This window comes from Pleurodeles waltl, chromosome 4_1 (assembly GCF_031143425.1).
Source record: "Pleurodeles waltl isolate 20211129_DDA chromosome 4_1, aPleWal1.hap1.20221129, whole genome shotgun sequence".
NCBI classification, from domain to species: domain Eukaryota; kingdom Metazoa; phylum Chordata; class Amphibia; order Caudata; family Salamandridae; genus Pleurodeles; species Pleurodeles waltl.
This window is the reverse complement of record NC_090442.1, coordinates 426,045,696-426,067,852: the sequence shown is the minus strand read 5'-3', so window position 1 is coordinate 426,067,852 and position 22,157 is coordinate 426,045,696. Positions and strand designations below refer to the sequence as shown.

Sequence of the window (22,157 nt, the reverse complement as noted above, 5' to 3'; positions counted from 1 at the left end):
AAAAGTTTGCAGAAGAATTAATCGTAGAGAAAAACTATGTGCACGTTTAAAAATGTGCCCTCGGGGCATGGCAGCCATGTGTACGAGATTGAACTAATATAACTGAAACTGTGTGAAATATTGAAAATATATATGAAAAATGTAGTAATATGTCATATTGAAATGTATAACATGTTTTACTTCAATTTGTAGTGTTAACTTAGCTGAACTTAAGGCCTAGTCTTCATAGGCCTCGCACACAGAGAGCAGAAACAATAACCGTGTTTGTAAGAAGCTGCTACGACCTGTCCTTGACTCACCCAATGTTAAAGTTGCCTAGCTAGAATTTTCTGCAATGTACCGACGGACAGGAGATGATGAAGACAATTTGATACAATTATGTGTAGAGTAGGTTAAATGTACTTTCCCAGGACTTGAACAATAGAGGCACTGACTGAAGGGGAACATGCAACAATTTTGATACCTGAAGAGCAGGATGATGAGGACATGATATGGCGAACCAATCCACGTCTTGTGAACAGACTCATAGTGAAATTTGTAGATTTGGTAAACAAATACTATAGGTTAAAGTCATATCTGCTGACTCACTGACCAATGGGGAGTTAGGGGGATGGACTGGGAGACCCTAATAAAAAGTCATGACAAGAGGCTAAAACATCAGATGCGAGGAGAGAATTGGTGACATCAGAAGGTTCTGTCATTGGGCTCATACTATGAGAACCTGATGCGTGGCTGACTAATTGGTGACCTGAAGACGAAGACTGACTTTGTTGCTGATCCATTCTGTGGATAGGTAGCTATTAAAATGTGACTGACTAACTTGTGCCTTTTCTTCTAGGTACCAACTGTTTTATAGACTATAACTTAGGAAGATGTTTTTCCAAATTCATGTTTTTCTCTAAATTGTTTTGCAAGAAGCCCCACATGCTGATGCAAATCTTGGTTAGGTAGGTTTCCTTGGGAAGACATTAACAGTGACAAATTACTGACAAGCTATTTGCTGAACTGTGCTATTAATGCTGAAATCTTTATTGGCTTTTATTCAAGCATATGTACTTCTTCATGTTCTGAATTGACTGTCATTCGCGTTTCAATTTATAAGTTGATAATTGAGTTGATTGAACAACAATTATGCTAACAGATGAATTAGTATTGTAATAATAGGGAAATAAAACTTGATTAACTCCTTTACCGAGTTGTGGTTGATCATGAGTAGATGGACTAGAGCTGTTTTCCATAGAATGATTCTTGATTATTGATGTTGATTATTGATTCAATATTAACCACATGGCTAGGATACTCCATGCAATTCAAAAGGTTCATCGACCCATACGCGTCCCCTGGTAAGTTTACTTACTAAGGACCAGGCGCACTTGCAGTTTTTGGTAGCAGCCTGATGGTTAGTTTCCTTGGAGAACTAGTTATGTGGTGATTATTGGTTATGGTGGTAGTTTAAGTTAGGGTTAGCTGTTCGTATTTTTATGAGGTTTGAATTTTGTTTTTCTGAAATGGCAATTATGGCAAGGATGATATCCTCTTAAGCCGAGAAATTACTTTCCCAGATCCTGGATCCCGCTAGTAAGGTCGGGTGTGTTCTCGGCGTTATTATGATAGTATTGAAGTGGTAGATTGCGCTTGCAAAGGCTTAAGCATATCGAAGGTGGATTGTGATGTATGTGAGGTAAAGTAGGAAATCTGCGTACTGCAGCTGAGGTTAGTAGGAGTGTGCGTACTCCGCAGTATGAGAGTAGGGAAGTCGAACTTCATATGTGTGTGGCGACTTGTGCTCAAAAACTGTCCACGTGGTTGTTGGTGATGTATGGACCCTGCGTGGTCTAACACTCCGGAGTATATTGACAAGTGTAGGAGACACTTGGTTATATGTTGTAATCTGCCTGGTTTAGTAGGTTGATCGGGTGTGGTCAACAAGTCACGTGTGTGAGTCAATTGAGTAAGAGAAATTTCGACTGAGATTTGGTGAGTCCTATGTGCACCAGGAAAAAACCCATTGATTAGTTGAGAGTAAAATTTGCAGGTCGAATTTTGCTTGCGAATGTGGGAGACTGAGAAAGAGGAATAGCTATATGAGCGAAAGGGCCATTAGTGAAAATCCGTAAGGTCTCTAAAGCGATTGTGTCCCTTCCTGTAGTAAATCAGCAGGTTTGTTTTAGTTATTGTTTTTTGGTTAAGTGCTCACAATATTTGCATTAGTTTGGTGTGAGTCGAAGTTTAAGAGGACAAGCTGCAAGACTTTGTCAGCCACAGTGTGTGAGTGTGACGTCAGAGTGTGCTGTGCTGGGATAGGTTGGTCAGTAAGAAGAGTCGCAAGCGGATTGGCAGCAGTCCATAAGAGGCAATTGGTTGAGTCAGCGGGTGAAGGGAATCTCGGGAGTAAAAGTCATTTCATTATTGAGTTGAAATAAATACAATAGACAATATGAAGTTTTTCAAAGTGTTTAGAAGTGCGATGAAGGGTGATTCTTACATTAAGGCATCAGTGGGGGAGCCGACCCCACCGGAAAATTCTCCGGCGTACATTGTGATGGAAGAGCGAGGTGTTGCACCATGTCTTTGGTTGAAGCAGTGGTGTAAAATGACAAAGAAGTTAGGAGCTTTAGCGTTTCCAGAGCATGGAACGTTTAATTTGAGAATTTTGGATGAATTGCGATTTACATTATATGAGACAAAACCATTACCGAGACCAGCACAGTTTGAGGCTTTAGCGGTTTGGGGGCAAGTGGCCAGACAGCAACAAGAGATAAAATTTAAGATGAGAATAAAGAGAGTGGGGAAATCCTTAACAGAAGCTAGGTGGGATTGGGAACAGAAAAGGTGGAGAGCAGAGACTTTACAGGAAATTAAATTATTTCCTGCCATCACAGAAGAAGATGTGACCGAGAAGGAAGATGCTGCTAGGGGTGATGAGACCACAGAGAAAGGGAAAAAAAGCCCTATGTGGAAGATGAAGAGTCAGATGTTGAGGATCTTATCACACAGCTGTTGAGGGACCGACCTCCGCCATGTGTGACCCATCCATGGTGCCCAAGTACAGGTTCTGCCCCAACTGTACCAGCACAGGCATCGGGATAGTGGGACCAGTGCAGACTGATAATGGACAGGCACAAAGGGTAGCACAGAGTACTCCTAATGCAGGGACTACTTCAGTGGTCCAAGCCCAGGTGCTCCCGCCCTCGACACAGAGAATTTATCCAGACGTACCAGTTCTTGAGACAATTTCGAATCTAGTGGTGCCCACGGAACAAGTGCTTCAAGGACAATGCTCGTTCAGCCTGAGCCGACTCCCATGTTATTGCCTCCGGCACAGCCCCAGGGTTTGCCAAAGTTAACGCCAATAACAGGAACACAATCAGATGTCACACCAGTGATGAATCAGGCTATGGGGGTAAGATTTCCACAAGGTGCAAGTGTCAGAGCAGCCCCAGACGCAATATCGCCACCGATTACTGTTGGTCCAGCTATTGCACAAAAGAAAGAGAGTGCAGAAGATCAGAGTGAAATGTCACAGAGTCTCATGATGAGGGGAGTGAGTGATCCTGCTCAGATGATGTCCTCTGTGGGTCAGACCTTTAATGAATCTAGACCGTTGATGGATCTTAGTCCACTTGTAGCACTCCCAGATACCGTAAATGGCCCGAGTGCGAGTCAAGGGTTGAAACTTTTGACGCTGCAAACTCCAGGTGCAGCGATGCAACAGATATCAGTACCAAATGCAAGTAACATCTCACTACAGGGATTGACAGCTCAGCAATTGAGCGAATGGTTGGACAGTTTACATACACCTCCAAATACATCCAAGGGTGAAGAGCAGATAAATCGTGTAAGGTTAGCTGCAGAAGCAACAGAGCTAGTTGAGGGAACAATGGGAGTGAACAGGTTAGAATCTACACAGAAGAAGAGCTGAGGTATTTGTGCCCCAGAAATACAAAGGAAGTGAGTAAAATACATCAGAAATTGGCAGAGATGGCAGAAAAACATGACATCGAGATCGAGAAAACAAAGCATTTGAAACGTAGTTACAGGTTAGATTTCGAGGCAAAGGATTTTGAGCATATGAGGTCAGCAGGAATGAAGGCTCATTTAAAAGATATATTGCAGAGTGCTCAGATTTGGCGAGCATTGGAGAAGTGGGAATGTAGATGGGCAAGAAGAAGGATAAGCGAAAACGAGATTCGCAAGAAGGGTCTGAAGATGTGCAGAGAGAAAGGGAATCAGTAAAGATGCTTCCAATGAGAGAGATTCCAGGAGGGCAATTTGTTCATGTCCCATGGCACAGAAGTGATTTATTGTCATTCACAAATGATTACCCAAAACTGAGAGAGAAACCGGTAGAGTGGTATCAGCAGACAGACAGGTTTGTGAAACTTTCTAAATGTCTGTGGGAAGACTTAAACACATTATTGGAGATAGTGGTTCCGGCTGATTTATGGGTCGAATGTAAGAGAGCAGTGGATTGGCCAACAAGTGAACCTGAAAGGGATAGAATTATGGGTGCACCATCACCTGAGATGATGAAACATTATTATAAAGTGATTGAGTTCCTGAAAACGAGAATTTCGCCTAAAAATATTGATTGGCAGAGAATTGACAGAACAGTTCAAGAGTCTAAAGACTCGATACATACCTACTATGAGAGATTGCTGAAATCATTTCAAGAGTACAGTGGCAAAGAAGCAAATGAGCCGAAAGACATGCTGCATTTTGTTTTTCGATTTGTTGAAGGGTTGATACCAGAAGTAGGACATATGATTAAGAGTAATTTAATTTGCTGGCAGGCAAAGCCGATTGATGAGATGTTGCAGTATGCAAAATACTGTAGTGATGAGATTGAATTGAAGCAGAAATGCTGAAGGAGAAAGCAATGGTGATGCAGATAAAGGTAGCTCAGACAGGAGTGCAAGGAGCTTTAGTGCAACAGATGCCTCTGCTTCAGGGAACTGTCATGTTCCAGCCTCAGATGAGAGGTAGAGGTCGTGGAGTCAACATAACTCGTGGTCCGGACTTGGGCACCGTGGTTGTTCAGAGTGACATGCAGGGAATGAAAAGGATGTCACCGTGTCATTTGTGCGGAAACGTGGGACACTGGAAGCAGGAGTGCCCATTGATGGTGCAGGAGAGTGTTGTTCAGCAAGGCGGTGATGTCAGTACATTTCAAACTGTGAAAGTCCCAAGAATGAGAGGATTTATTCCAAACGTTCAGAACTGAGTGCAAAATTTCCAACCCATGCAGCAGGTGCAAATGCCGCGTGCACAACTAACACAGTTGCAACCAATATAGCAGCAGGTTCCTATGGTACCTAGACAGCAAAAGCAGATACCTCAAGCCCAGATGGATCAGCAACAGATGATGCTTACTCAGGAGGTCACAGGTCAGAAACAGGACAGAAGTAATGACACCGTACACCAATTCCCATTTTATAGTGAGGATGAAATAAACGAAGAATGGGTGAGTGACAGTTCGGATGAAGGACCGTGTACGCTTGCAGCGTCTCTAGAGGTAGATCAGAGAGGCCTTTTTGTGAAAGGAAAGGTGATGGGCTATAAGGTCTCATTTTTGGTGGACACAGGAGCTACACGCTCTACAGTGAGAAGTGCAGAAGTTCCAAATTTACTCCTTCAGGCAGACCAGTTCAGGTCGTGGGAGTAGAGTTCAGACAGTTGACAAATCCAATCACAGATCCAGTGCATGTTGAGATTGGTATCCCTACTGGGAAGAGACTTGGGGCCATATGTATGAAAGCCTTTTCCCATAGACACAGAATGGGTAAAATCCTTTGGTACATCTGACCCTTACTGTGTAAGACAAAATGCTCCATTAATTGCTCAGATACTGGGATAGAAGTACCATCTAATAGTGATGATGAAGAAGAACAGGTGTCTGGGACAATGGTTAATGATGTTAATGAGGAATACCCATTGATAGAGTTTTTCCCACTGTTTACTGTGAGAGAATTGCATGCAGATCTACAAGGAACAGTGCAGGAAGATGTGTGGGACTTGACAGGAAAGGAAGTAGGTTTGACTAAAGGAGTGGAACTGATTAAGATCACTTTGAAGCCAAACGTAGTATTCCCGCAACTTCCACAATATAACATGCCACAGGATGTCCTAATGAAAGTGGCGCAAATAATTGGAGATTTTCATAGACAAGGGGTTTTGAAAGAAGTGTTGAGCAGTCCATGCAATTCACCAATAATGGGTTTGAAAAAGCCGTGTGGAAAAGTGTGCATTGTGCAAGATTTGCGAAAGGTAAATGCCATGGTAGTCAAGTGTTGTCCCATGGTGCCAAATCCAGCAGTGATAGTGTTTCAGATTCCTTGCGATGCAGAGTGGTACACAGTGGTTGACTTGTCACAAGCTTTCTTTTCTGTGCCTCTTCATGAGGGTAGTCAGTTTCTGTTTAGTTTCAAATTCCTAGACAGAGTCTACAGCTGGTGCGGGCTTCTACAAGGGTATATGGAGTCACCATCACTGTTTAATCAGATCCTGAAAAATAATTTGGAGTCATTGCAACTACCGTACCAATCGACTCTAGTGCAGTACATTGACGATTTGCTGACTGCATCCAGAACAAGGGATGAGTATAAGTATGACTCGATTGCCCTGTTGAATCATTTGGGAAAGTTCAGACATAGGGTGTCACCTGTAACACTGCAGTATTGTCAGAAATCAGTGAAATACCTGGGACAGCAGAATGAGAAAGGGTTAAAGAGAATCTCCAGGGAGATACTTACCATGATTTTGCAGAGAAGTCCCCCAACTTCACAGAGAGATGTCAGAATGTATCTGGGAATGGTAGGCTACTGTCAACAGTGGATCCCGAATTTTGCTGAGATTGCCAAACCATTACAACAGCTGACACACAAGGATGTCACAGACCCCATTACCCTAGATGAGGATCAGATGAAAGCATTCATTGAACTGAGAGAGAGTTTGTGCAGAGCTCCAGCGTTGGGAATACCTGATCACACAAAGCCATTCATATTGTTTTGTCATGAACATGATGCTTGTTCTTTGTCTGTTTTGACACAGGTCCATGGAGGTGCTTATCGCCCAGTAGCCTATTTTTCAGCTACCTTGGACCCAGTCCCAGCAGCTTTACCAGGTTGTCTGTGTGCAGTAGCCGCAGTTGGTCAAAGTCTTTCTCAAAGTGAGGGGGTAGTCATGAGATACCCTTTGATGGTAATGGTACCACATTCTGTTGAAATCTTACTGACAAGGACGAAAACACAATATTTGACTGGTGCAAGACTGACAAGGTATGAGATGAGCATATTGGGTGCTCCAAATGTCACATTGAAAAGATGTACAGTGTTAAATCCAGAGACATTGCTTCCAAGTCATGCAGTTGAAATTGAAAAAGAAGAAGACATTGAGCATGATTGTCTTGGGGTAACTGAGCTGTGTACAAAATCAAGGCATAATATTAGGGACACATGATTGGAAGAAAATGACCAAATTGTTTTTGTTGATGGCTCATGTCTCAGAGATGGGACGGGGACATTGAGAGCAGGATATGCAGTATGTACATTTACAGGCACATTAGAAGCTTCTTGGCTTCAAGGTGTATATTCTGCACATGTAGCAGAATTGGTGGCTCTTACGAGGGCATGCCATGTATCTGCAAGATTGAGAGTCACAATCTATATGGACAGTCAATATGGATTTTGAATTGTTCATGATTTTGGTCAATTGTGGTCGCAAAGAGGTTTGCTGACCTCAACTGGTAGACCAGTGAGAAATGGTGACAAGATAAAAGAGTTGTTGTACGCAATACAGTTACCTGAAGAGATTGCAGTGGTAAAATGTAGTGCACATCAAAAGACACAAGATTACATTTCATTGGGAAATGGATATGCGGATCACGTCGCAAGGTTTTGCGCATTGAACTGCATATCGTTTAAAGACATGTGGGAACTGATGCCTGAGGAAAAAAATGTTTGTACAAGTTTTGCACTAAAAGTGATTGATACTTTGGAAGAATTGAAAACATTGTAGGAAAATGCAGACAAGGAGAAGAAACAACTTTGGGTGAAATCAAAATGCATCCAAAGACCTGATTAAATTTGGGTTTCTCAGGAGGGACAAATGGTCTTACCTAACAGCTTATTGTCTCGGATGGCCAGGTATTACCATGGTCAGGCACATATTGGAATGGATGCCATGGTTCGATTGTTTAAAATTGATTGGTTCAATCCTAAATTCAGGCAAGCAGCAGAAGCAGTCTGTCATCGATGCATAGTTTGTCAGCAACAGAATGTGGGAAAAGGAACTGTGGTGAATTTGAGCCACATTGGTAGAGCAAGAGGTCCATTCAGCAGAATGCAATTGGATTTCATTGAGATGCCTGCATGTGGTGGTCTGAAGTACGTGTTGGTGATTGTGTGTGTCTTTAGTCATTGGATTGAGGCATACCCCACACGAAGGAATGACAGTCTCACAGTAGCAAAGCTGTTACTCAGAGAGTTGATACCACGCTTTGGATTTCTGATCTATTTAGAATCAGATAGGGGAACTCACTTCAATAACGAGGTGATTAAACTCTTATGTGCAGCACTAAACATTGAGCAGAAGTTGAATTCTAGCTATCGCCGTGAAGCATCAGGACTAGTGGAACAAATGAATGGTACTCTGAAATCAAGAATTGCCAAGATGTGTGCCGCAACCAATTTGCAGTGGCCAGATGCATTACCTCTGATGTTAATGTCAATGAGAAATATACCTGACAGAAAGACAGGGCTGTCACCCCATGAAATCATCATGGGCAGAGCAATGAGATTGCCGGCAGTTCCAGCAAATGCACTTGTCAATATTACAGATGTTATGGTGTTGGACTATTGGAAGGGTCTGACTGATGTGGTTCGTTCTTTCTCTCAGCAGGTGGAGGCTACCACCCTGCCACCCATCCATGACCCAGGTCACAGTCTGAAAGCCGGAGACTGGGTTGTCATCAAAAAGCACGTTCACAAGACCTGTTTGGAATTGCTTTGGAAAGGTCGCTACCAGGTGGTGCCAACAACGGCTGTAAAGTGTGTGGGACTCCCTAACTGGATACACGCAAGTCATACAAAGAGAGTAGTGTATCCGCAAGAACATAAAGAAGTGTTGTTGAGAGCATCAACAACAGCAAAGCAAGTAGTTACACTTGAACCGGAACAAGAGCAAACTGAGCCTGAGGTTGAGCCTGAGCTTGTGGAAGATGGGTCTATCACCCCTGTAAGAGACGAGAGTCAAAAATTACAGGACGGTGAGCAAGAGCCTATCTCACTGGATACAGCAGGAGAACCGAGCACAGCAGAGGTCCTCCCAGAAGCAGATGGTGCTGAAAAGCAAATAGAGTGAGTGCCAGATCAAGAGGGTGAAAGAGTTGAGACGGATCAAAGTCAAAGTGATTCGACTCCTCCTGAACCCGTTACAAGTCCATCAAGAGAAAGCACCATAGAGAAGGAAAAGGAAAAGAGCCCAGTCTTGGGAAGAATACTGACAGAAGGAACAAGAAAATAGGATAATTGGCCTGAGTCACAGATTGGAAAGAAGAAAGAATTGGTCATAAATGAAACAATACAAGAAGAAGCGGATACTACCTCTCCGCCTGGAACGACTCCTGGTGGCCCACCTCCCTAGGAACCACCCCCACCACCCAAGTACGGAACCTGGGCATCATCCTTGACTCATCAATCAGCATGACTCAGCAGGTCAACGCAGTCTCCTCTTCCTGCTACAACACCCTCTGCATGCTCCGCAAGATCTTCAAATGGATTCCCGTCGAAACCAGAAAAACAGTCACCCACGCCCTAGTCAGCAGCCGACTGGACTTCGGCAATGCACTCTATGCAGGAACCATGCCCAAACTACAAAAGAAAATGCAACGTATCCAAAACTCCTCCGCCCGACTCATCCTTGACGTCCCACGCAGCAACCACATCTCTGCCCACCTCAGAGAGCTACACTGGCTACCCGTATTGAAGAGGATTACCTTCAAACTACTCACTCACGCACACAAAGCCCTCCACAACACAGGTCCGGCCTACCTCAACGACAGACTCACCTTCCACACCCCGCCCGCCAGATCCGCTCCACCAGCCTCGCCCTCGCCGCCATCCCCTGCATTCACAGCACCACCACCGGAGGAAGATCCTTCTCTTACCTTGCCGCCAAGACCTGGAACTCCCTACCACTCCAGCTACGCCAGACCCAAGACCTCCTGGCCTTCAGAAAACACCTCAAAACTTGGCTTTTTGACCAATAGCTCCCACCCAGCACCTTGAGACCCAGACGGGTGAGTAGCGCGCTCTATAAATAAATACATTGAATTGAATTGAAATTGATACTACGAGAAAAGAAGAATTGAGTGAGGGAGAATTGGATGGTGAACGTAGGTTGAAAAGAAAGAGAATAGCAAGTCGAAGATACGCAGGTCCTGAGTGGGCATATGCAGCTACTAATGAATGGCAACACAAGTTTATGCCCTTCTGTTTTGATAGAGTATTTCCGAGTCTGTACTTTGATGTAAACTGAAAGCGATCAAAAGACTTAGTTGTTGAGCTAATCTAAAGAAAACTAAGAAGGGAACAGTTGAAATAAAACTTGAAAGAGACATTAATAATCTGATATGACAATTCAAACCTGGATGTGACAAGCTGCTATTCGATTTTTGACAAAGGAAGAAGGATCCCTAGTTGTGAAACTGAACTGTGAGAAAGTCTTTTTCTTCATTTTTCATTTTGTGCTCTTATTTTTTAAGAGTTATTTCTGCTTTATGATTCTTTACAGATCATGGTTGAGTTAAATAACCAAGTTAGGAACGTTAGGTATTGTAGATATTTAAGTGTTGGAATAGCAGTCATATGTGGAATAATGTTCATAATAATTATTGTGGGAATGTCTGTTCATGAGATAAAAGAGGCTACTATTGCTTCTGTTCCTGAAACTACTACACTAACAGCTTTAGAGAGGTTTAAGTTAGATGAGAAATATTTGCATGATTATACTAATGCTCAAGGAGAGCTTTCTTCTAACGTTTTCTATTGCTTGTTGAGTGAGTATGTTGAGACGATGGATGCAAAGGATTGTCTTGTGTGTACGCAAATTTCTTCCTCAGTGGAAGAAGGGGTTACGTACCATTGTCTGCCATTAACATATGGCATAAGCTGTAGTTTGCCATTAACAAGATTATATAACCAAGAGTATATACAATACTTTTATTCCAATTATGATTTAGTGTTTTCATTTGTTCCTATTATTAGATATTTGAGTAAAATAGCTTAAGAACATTATATAGTATTAGTTAGAGGCTTCTTTGAACCGACATTAACGTTTGGCACTGCATATGCGCACAAGAATAACTTAACATGCTTGCTTACACCTTTAGAGAAAAGCTTTATAGGACCTACTGACGATAGGAGAAAAGCACTGAAAGAGAAGTTAGAAAAGGGACTAGAGAAAAGGACTTATAAGAATGATTATGCATATACTGCTATTAAAACACAAGGGAAGTTAGCTTTAGATGCATTACATGTAGGGAAGCTTTGTATACATAGGCCAAAATCATGCATAGACACTTTATTTTGGGAACCAGTGAATGTAGGCATGTGTTTTTATTTCAGAGTAAATGCACTTTTATGCTGACTGGTCAGGACCCTGCGATTCCTGGGATTTACTATATTTGTGGACTTAATGCTTATTATTGTCTTCCTAGAGGATGGTATGGGACATGTTATTTGGGGATGGTTTTCCCTAAAATTTATCAGAAAGACGATCTAAAGAAATTTCCGAAAGTGACTGAATTACATCATAAGCGACAGAGGAGGGAAACCTCTTCTGCAATTGTGGGAGACATTTTTGGTGTAGAAATTCCTTCTGTAGGAGTTATTTTCAATGCAATCAAGATACGAAAGTTGTCTACTATTGTGGATAACATGCTGACAAATTTTACAGGGGCAATACTCATGTTAGATACTGAATTAGCTGAGGATAGACATTGACACTCCAAAATAGGCTAGCTTTAGACATACTATTAGCAAAAGATGGCGGAGTATGTAGGATGATTAATGCTAGGCATTGCTGCTCTTACATACCTAATAACAATAAGGAGATAAGAGACTTACTCACTAACTTAACTAATTTAAGTAAGGATTTGAAGGAACTAAATAAACCAGGGAGTTGGGAAAAGGTTGGAAAAGGATTTGCTTCAGTAGGTAATTGGTTTAGTCACATTTGGAATGGGATATAATTAAAAATTGTACAGGGAATATTAATAGTGATTGCTTGTATATTAGGATTATGGGACATATGCAAATTATGGCAAAAGATAACATTAAAAAGGTCCAAAAACAATCAGAGGAGGGAAGAACAACATAGGGGAAGAATATATAGGGAAAGATTTACGAAGAAGACAAAATACATCAGAAACTGAATTGTAAAATGTTGGTAAAGAAGGGTGTGATTACATATTTAGTCATCAGAGGAGGGACTGTTGAAGCAGATATGCTAATCAAGAAAATTATTAATGATGTTTACGTGTTTGAATAATGAACGGTTTGTAAAAGAATTAATCGTAGAGAAAAACAAGGTGCACGTTTGAAAATGTGCCCTCGGGGCATGGCAGCCATGAGTACGAGATTGAACTAATATAACTGAAACTGTGTGAAATAATGAAAATATATATGAAAAATGTAGTAATAAGTCATATTGAAATGTATAACATATGTTTTACTTAAATGTGTAGTGTAAACTTGGCTGAACTTAAGGCCTAGTCTTCATAGGCCTCACACACAGAGAGTAGAAACAATAACCGTGTTTGCAAGAAGCTGCTACGACCTGTCCTTGACTCACCCAATGTTAAAGTTGCCTAGCTAGAATTTTCTGCAATGTACCGACAGACAGGAGATGATGAAGACAATTTGGTACAATTATGTGTAGAGTAGGTTAAATGTACTTTTCCAGGACTTGAACAATAGAGGCACTGACTGAAGAGGAACATGCAACAATTTTGATACCTGAAGAGCAGGATGATGAGGACATCGTATGGCGAACCAATCCACATCTTGTGAACAAACTCATAGTGAAATTTGTAGATTTGGTAAACAAATACTATAGGTTAAAGTCTTATCTGCTGACTGACTGACCAATGGGGGATTGGGGGATTGGACTGGGAGACCCTAATAAAAAGTCAAGACAAGGGGCTAAAACGTCAGATGCGAGGAGAGAATTGATGACGTCAGAAGACGCTGTTCGAGATTCTGTCATACTCTGAGATCCTGATGCTTGGCTGACTAATTGATGACCTGAAGACGAAGACTGACTTTGTTGCTGATCCATTCTGTGGATAGGTAGCTATGAAAATGTGACTGACTAACATGTGCCTTTTCTTCTAGGTTCCAAGTGTGCTGCTTTATAGACTATCACTTAGGAAGATGTTTTTCCAAATTCATGTTTTTCTCTAAATTGTTTTTCAAGAAGCCCCACATGCTGATGCTAATCTTGGTTAGGTAGACTTCCTAGGGAAGACGTTGACAATGACAAATGACTGACGAACTATTTGCTGAACTCTGCTATTAATGCTAAAATCTTTATTGGCTTTTATTCAAGCATATGTACTTCTTCATGTTCTGAATTGACTGTCATTCGCGTTTCAATTAATAAGTTGATAATTATAATATATATATACTTTCTCAAAAACAACATATATATATATATAATTTTTTTTTTAACCTATTGGCAGTCATCGCTAGGTAGTTATAGTTAGGTCTGCTTTTCCAGAGAAAGAGCTTTTTTTGGTTTGCTAATAACTTTGGTCCCACTTGACGAATCTTCACAAAACTTTCTAAAATAATATCACATAATAAAATAAAGGTTCATCCACCTCAGTTCATACCTGAAAAGGTGTGGGGTGATCTGGCAAGCAGGGGCCAAGAAAAAAGGGGGGTCCAAAACATATAATTCCCATGCATTTTCCATCCACTTCTTTGAGACAGTTTATAGCAGAAACTGCTGAACAGAATTATATCAAATTTGGCAGGATGCTAGAGTTTGGTCTGCAGATTGTGCTTTTTGTGATTTGGTGTAAATCTGTTCACTAGTTTTTTTAGGAAATTAAGGGTAAAGAATAATTGTACACTTTGGCATTTGGGCTCACAGGTGTCTAGTGAGCATCCTACAAGAGCATAAATTCAAAAATGGAGCCCTGTGATTGGTCAAGAGGCCAGTTTTTCCCCTGAATCTTGATTTTCTTGTGGGAACGAGATGCTCCCGGTTCTTGCTAGTGCTCTGGTTGGCTGGCTGTTGGAATTTTAGAAATGAAATAGCTGCCATTACTGTTTACTTTGAAAGATTGGAGGTGTTGTGCAAAGTAGAAAACTATGTAAGGTGGCAGCAGTAAGGCTTGCTGTCCCGCTAGATTTAGAGGGGAGCTGTCTAAGGTATAACTTTTGTGAAGGAAGTAAATGTATTTTGTTTTTAACACAATTTTATGATCTCACAGGACTCTCGTGCAATTGTGAATAGTACAACAGAATAGATAAGTTCTCAATCCACTCTACTAGTAGGAATACATATTGCTGTCCTTGTTTTTGAGAGGAAGTGTGTAAGAGGTAAGTACTGTGATGAGTGGAAGGTTAATTCTTTTTTTTTTGTTTTATGACATCACAAGTGTGAGAAAAGAAGGCGATTGCAGAGGCCCCCTGCCTTTTTTGCCCCCATTTTTCACTTTCTGCTGGTGTTTTCCTGACTCTGATGGTGCCCTGGGTACTGCTAACCAGTCCCAGGGCCAGTGCTCTGTATAAAATGGATATGCAAATTAGGATAATTATAATTGGCTATGTCAACCTATCTATAAGTCCCTAATAGATGGTAGGGCATGTAGGTTTAGGGAACCCAGCATAGGTAATGCACCCATAGGTGCACTGCTGAGGTGCCCAGTTTCATTTGAAAGGCAGACCTGCCTTGCTGGCTGCTTTTAAATTAAAGTTAGATGTAAATTCGACTTTGGAATTAAAAGTACTTCCAAAGTCTTAAACTACCTTATTTCTACATATAGGCCACCCCTAAGGTGTGTCCTATGTGCCCAGAGAGTTGGGTGCCATGTAACTATAAGCAGGGACCGTATAAAATGGTTTTATAAGCCCTGGTGAGGTAAAACAGCCAAATTTGTTTTTCCCTCATTGTAGTGAAAGGCCTCCATAGGCTAGAATGGGGAGACTTCATTTTAATTTATAAAGTCCCCTTACGTGTCAGATACTTCAAGTTTGGTATCACATTGATTGTTATAATAAATCCCAAAACTTCCAATTGTTGGATTTAATATAACTTGTTCAGGTAAATAATGTTAAACTGTAGTGCTCTGCTCTGATTGGCCAGCCTCTGCCAGCCTGGCCAGGCTGTCTTGATGAGGTGTGAAGTAGCCTGGGCTGAACACAAAGAGCTGTGCTTCGGGGAGGAGAACTTCCCCCAGGAGATGGAGAAGTAGGAAGGGAGAGAGCTGCCAAACTGGTCTTCAAAAGCAGGGAAGGACATTTGGTGCAACCCAGCACCTCCCTCAAACCCATACAATTAAGTGCCCCCCTGAATAGATTAGATTAGGAGATGGCAGGAGAAAGGTGTGTTTAAGATTTTTAGCCACATTAGTGGGTGGGCTCAGCCAGGTGTAACCTCCAAAAATCAGTTTGAGACATGATGGATTTTTCAGGAATGTTTCTCCCTGGGATTGATTTTTGCCACACTTCCCAGGAAGTGGTCATCACAGGGGAAAGGACCCTGCACCTGACTGGAGAACCAGGAACCCCTGTTTTTCACCCAGGAGCAAGGAGAAATATGGCAGACCTGCGCCCACACCTCAGATCTCTTCCAGATCCTTACAAGGAACAAGACAAATAAGAAGAAAGACTGCCCTACTGGACCCCTGACCTGCACCTGGACACTGCACTCTGAAGGACTGCACAGCTGCACACTTGGGCTTCACCACTAAAAGGACTTTGCCTGTCTTCTACTGCTTCAATAAGGTACTCCTTGTTTGCTACAGGTACAAAGGAGTTGTCCAGAGTCCCCTGCATCAAGGCCTGTAAGCAGAGCCCAGCTGACCAGCGTCCAGTGGCCATTTGAGGATTCTGACCAGGTGCATTCTGGGAATTGTAGTCCCAACTCCCAAGGAGCACCTCAGAGCTTCTGGAACCTTGGATCAAGTTGCGGACACTTCAAGGACCCAAAAAGGGCCCCTGGAAGAAGATCCAGAAGTTTGGAGATGTTTGGAGCAACTCCATAAGTTGAAGCGGTGCATTGTGGGAGTTGTGATCGGGACCCCAAGAGGCTAACCAGAGCCTCTGAACCCTTGGCTGGTGCTGTGGACCACTTTCCTGAATCAAGAAACACGTCTGAGAGCAAGTGTGACAGTGTTACCCTGTGGGTGGCCTTAACTCTGGACTTTGTCCCTTTCCGGGGGACCATTTTTAACCATTTCAGCGCTACTGCTAGAAAGCATTAATTCTTTAAAAATTCATTTCTCCGGTTCCCCTTATCCGATTTTAATTGTTTTGGCCTCATTTTAAAGTAAAAAATATAATCGATATTTTCTAAATTGGTGTAGGATTTTTATTGTGTTGTGTGTTTTACCTATTTACTGTTTAGTGATTTTTAAATGCTTTACACATTTGTCTCCCAAGTTAAGCCTTGCCGCTCATTGCCAAGCTACCAAGGGTTGAGCTGGGTTTAATTTATTGAGACCTAACTGCACCTAAGTGGGTTTAGTGGCCTATTGCTAAGTGTAGGTACTTAGCTGCCCTTACCAATAAAGTAGGAGGGAGAACGTGATCTTTGAATACACTCTAGTATGCACACACAGAAGGAGTTTTACTGAAGATGGTGTTTATCAGAGTCTACTATTTACACCTATTGTCTTTGGAAGAGCTGCGAGTAGAGTTAAGGTTCCTTCCATACCCTACTACATGCACCCATCATCTAAGAGAGGTGTTTGACAGTACAGGCCAGCCCCGCCCAGGGGTGTGATATTCCTATAGCCCAACATCCAGGACATATTGTTTGGCATCAAGGCCAACAAGTTTTCATGTTTATTTTGGCTTTGGGACAAGCAGGCCCAACCCCCTGCAGCATAAACCCTTTGTCTGCTTGTTTACAGGGAAGGAAACTGTCTGCAGTTGAGGTAATATGTGTGTCCATATGCTATTGCTGTTTGAACTTGTATTTGAGGTTCATTAATGCAGAGCCTTCATTATTAGAATGAGAATGAGTACTCTAAATAAACATTGCAAGGTCACACTGAACTATTTACAGTTGTTCCAGTAAAAAAATATATACACATTTGAATAGTTTAACAATATCAGGCTAGGTATAATGTTCCCAGTTTGCTCTCTGATTAGATGCAAATGTTTGCAGAAGCTTATAAGGAAGATTGATGATTGCTTGCTTTAAAAAACAATGTTCAGAAAAAAGTGCAAGTAGGAAAAGAAAAGGTTTTGCTAAATAACTGTGGCATTTTAGGTACTATTTCATTGAAGCATTACTTAGTAAAACATGATGAATGCTAGTATTTTTAAAAAGTATTCATAATAGAAAATCAGTGTAATCATTTTCAACAAGATTATGGGAAATATGAAAATAAACAAGCAGTGGCAAAACCAACCAATACAACATTGGTGTACAGTCTTTTGGTTTTGTCAATGAATGTCTTGTTTTGACATGGCTTTTTTAATACTTAATTGTTGTGGGATCTACCAGGCCCTCACAATTGTAACAAACATTGGCAAAAAAAACAAAAAATGTGGTTTAAAATGCACACATTGCCTAGGTAGTTCCTGTCACTGAGCATAACTACGTTGTATGCTTATATGCTCATTGTGGAAGAGCAGAATGCCATCTCTCACAGTAAAGCCAGCTGATAGATGGATAGAGAGAGAAATATAATTTTAATTTAAAAAAATGTCTTGGTTAACTCCAGACCTAATTAGGGGCCCAATTGTTAAAGAAAGTCACATAAGTGCACCCCGGGTGTATATCTTTGCATTAGTGGCTTTCATGAATTCACAAGAGTTTACAAATTTAGACCAGGAAAGATTACTCCTGGAATTGTTTTTTAACTGTATTTTAGCACAAGCAAATATGCTTTGTAGATTTGCTCATGTGAAAATTGATTGTGTGTTTACAAGTTCAAAGTTCCTCCAACCACTTTTCCTGAACCCTGGAAGAACGTCTACTTCTGCCCTTGTCAGGAGTAAATTTCCAACTTTTTTCAGTATGGGAAAAAATTATAGAAGAACTGGTGAAAATCTTTAAAACATGCAAGTTAGTAGGTTTGCAAAGACTGAAAGTCATTCCCGCCCTGGAACTATTGCTTACTACTTCCTCCAGCCCCAGTATGTAGATCTGCGGAAAGGGGGCAAAATAAGGAAATTAGTATAGTATGGCTTGACATTGCTAGTATTCAAGCCCTACTATAGGATTAGCCCTGACATAATCAGAGAGGCTATTATCAGAGTTCTTACATAATGAGATTGCTGCCATAATTTGTTGCTGCACTATATGGTACTATAGGGACAAGTAAAAATGTTTTATAGGACAAGCAGATTTATGAAGCAACCTGTCCATTGGACAATTAGATATTTTGTTATATTCCACAACCCTGCCCTCCCCATACCTTATATGCACACCCATCATTTGAGAGAAAGGTGTCAAAGGAGAGTGCAGTCCCTTCCTACACATTACTATGCATACGTCACCTGAGAAAAAGGTCTGACAGGAGAGGATAGACTCCCCTGCACACTACTATGCACACCTGTCACCTGAAAGAGAGGCCTGAAAGGAGAGGTCAGTCCATCCACACACTTTACTAAACACACCCTTCATCTGAGAGAGACATCTGGCAGGAAAGGATATTCTCTCCCTGAGCACTACTATGCTCACCTGTTATCTGAAAGATAGGCCTGAAAGTAGAGGCCAGTCCATACACACTCCTTAATACAGACACCTGTCATCTGAGAGAGATGTCTGAAAGCAGAGATCAGTACATCCACACAGCCTACTACACACACCTGTCTTCTGACCAAGTGGTCTGGAAGAAGAGGCCAGTCCATCCACAGACCCTACTATGCACATCTGTCATCTGAGAGAGAAGTTGGACAAGAGAGGCCAGTCCATCTACACAACCTACTACACACACTGTTCATATGAGAGAGAGGTCTGAAAGGAGAGGCGAGCCCATCCACCCACCCTTCTGCACACACCCACCATCTGACAGAGAGGTCAGAAAGGAGAGGCCAGTACATCCACACACGCTACAATGCACACCTGTCAGCTGAGAGCGATGTCTGACAGGAGAGGCAAGTCCATTCTCATACCCTCCTACACACACCTGTCATCTGAAAGATAGGTCTGGCAGGAGAGGTCATTCCATCCACACTCCCTGCTAACCACACCCATAATCTGATAGAGAAGTCTAGAAGGAGAAGCCTGTCACTTTCCTCAACCTACTATACTAACTGTTATCGCAGATAGAGGTCTCAAAGGAGAGGTCAGTCCATCCACTCACCCACCTATGCACACCCGTCATCTCAGAGATAGAGGTCTGAAACTAAAGGCCAGTCAGTCCACATAACCTACTACACACACCTGTCATCTGAGAGAGGCCTGACAGAAAAACAAGTCCATCCACATGCCCTACTAAGCACACATTCGTTGTCTGAGAGAGAGGTGTAGAAGGAGAGGCCTGTCACTTCCCACACCCTACTACGCTAACCTGTTATCTCAGAGAGAGGTCTCAAAGGAGAAATCAGTCAATCGATACACATTACTATGCACACTTGTCAGCTAAAGGGGAGGTCTGACAGGAGAGACCATACCAATCACAAACCCTACTATGCACACCCGTCATCTGACAAAGGTCTGAACGGAGAGGCCTGTCTCTCAACATAACCTACTATGCTGACCTGTTATCTCAGAGCGATGTCTCAAAGGATTGGCCAGTCCATCTACACAACCTACTATGCACACTTTTCATCAGAGAGAGGTATGAGAGGAGGGGCTAGTCCCTCTTCATATACTACCACGCACACTTGTCATTTGATAGAGAGGTTTGAAAGTAGAGGCCAGTCCATCCTCACACCTTACTGGGCACACCTGTCATCTGAGGGAGAGGTGTGACAGGCAACGCCAGTCCTTTCACACACCCTACTGCACACACCTGTCATCTGTGAGAGAGGCCTACTGCAGACAGAAGCCCCTCCCCAAACACTACTATACACACCTGTCATCTGAGCGAGAGGTCTAAAAGGCGAGGCCAGTCCATCCACACACCCTACTGAGCACACCCATCATCTGACAGGGAGGTCTGGAAAGAGCAGCCTGTCACTCCCGACAACCAAGTATGCTAACATGTTATCTGAGAAAGAGGTTAGAAAGAGAGGCCATTCCATCCACACACCCTCCTACTCATGCCAGTCAATGCTGGCTCCTTCAGCAGACAGTGGTCCCAATAGGTTTACACTGGGTGACCTGGGCACCAAGTAACATGTGGGCGGACTCCAGGGGATGGAGTTCCTGGGGCTTCCCCTTTGAATAAGTGTATTTGGCCCTAGGGAGGTGGTGGTCCCCAGGGCCTGGGGGGCTGCATGCCCCCCATGTACTTTTGAAATGTAGTCCGAGGGAGGTGGTGGTCCCCAAGGGCCCAGGGGTCCGTGCACCCCTCCCCATATATTTTTTAAATGTTATCCCAGGGAGGTGGCAGTCCCTGTGTCCTGGGAGGGGGGGTGTACGAAGCCCCCCAAAGTTTTTAAATATGAAGCCATGGAGAAGTGGTGATCCCTAGGGCTCAGGGGGGTCTTTGCAGCCTCTCCATAGAGTTTTTTAGTGTTGTCCCATGGTGATAGTGGTCCAAGGGAACAGGGCGGTCTGTGCGGACCATGCAACCTCCTTTAAATATATATCTATATATTTAATGTTGCCCCATTTAAGCTCCAAACCCCTTCAGCCGTGTGTGACATGGGGTTTGGAGCTTAAAGGGGGTTGACCACAGAGCCGAAGGGCATGTGTGGCACTTGTTTGAGTGGTTAGAGGGGGGATGGCCAGGCCCTGCAGTGTTCCCTATTTTTAATTCTTGACCCAGCGGTGCATGAATAAAGCTATACGCGCAATCTGTATCCAGTTTTAATCACTTCACTTCATCGCTTGTCACACACTCTGCTCACCCCACAACACTGAAGCTCATCATAGGGTACCAATTTTATCTCTGAAAACATCTTCTGAGCTCCTCCTCCTGAACAGAGTAGTTGTACTACACAACCTGTAGAAACCTCACCTGTTTCAGGTCCTGAGCTCGCCCCCCACGACCGCAGCACCAACCTGCTGCCTCCTGCCTGTGTCCCCCGTCCACGCTGCCGTTTGCGTGTTCGAGGCCCTCCTCCACCCGCAGGCATCCTCCTGCGCCTCATCCCTGGTGGCTAGTGGGCTCACTTGACCCGTGTGCCGCTTCCGCCGTCCTGTAAGTTGTTTTTTCGCTTTTTCTGCGCCTCGCCGCCGGCGCTTCTGCCCCCATTGTGCCCCCCTGATTGCCGTCTCCCCGATCGTGTATTGTGCCATTATTGTATTTCTGATTGTGTGGTTTTCTTATTGTGACTGCCTTTAATTTTGCTTGTTTTCTGTGTTTTTGCCCCTTGTGCGCTCCCCGATCCCTGCCGCTGCCTCCCTGCGGCCCGCCCCCCTCGCGCCCCCATTTACCGCTCCCTCCCGCCTCCCGCCTCCCAGCTGCTCCTTCCTCCCCCCTCCCTTCTTAATGGCTGGCGCTGCGCGTCGCGAGTGAGCGAACTCTGACCTGTTTCAGGTCATGAGCTCGCCCCCCACGACCGCAGCACCAACCTGCTACCTCCTGCCTGTGTCCCCCGTCCACGCTGCCGTTTGCGTGTTCGAGGCCCTCCTCCACCCGCAGGCATCCTCCTGCGCCTCATCCCTGGTGGCTAGTGGGCTCACTTGACCCGTGTGCCGCTTCCGCCGTCCTGTAAGTTGTTTTTTTGCTTTTTCTGCGCCTCGCCGCCGGCGCTTCTGCCCCCATTGTGCCCCCCTGATTGCCGTCTCCCCGATCGTGTATTGTGCCATTATTGTATTTCTGATTGTGTGGTTTTCTTATTGTGACTGCCTTTAAT

At 43.3% G+C, this 22,157-nt stretch overlaps 1 protein-coding gene across 2 annotated transcripts in view; it reads right to left on the bottom strand.

Moving 5' to 3' along the window:
* The window catches only part of CD36 (CD36 molecule (CD36 blood group)), a 574,756-nt gene that overhangs the window by 339,824 nt on the left and 212,775 nt on the right, over nucleotides 1-22,157 (bottom strand). The window lies entirely within an intron of this gene.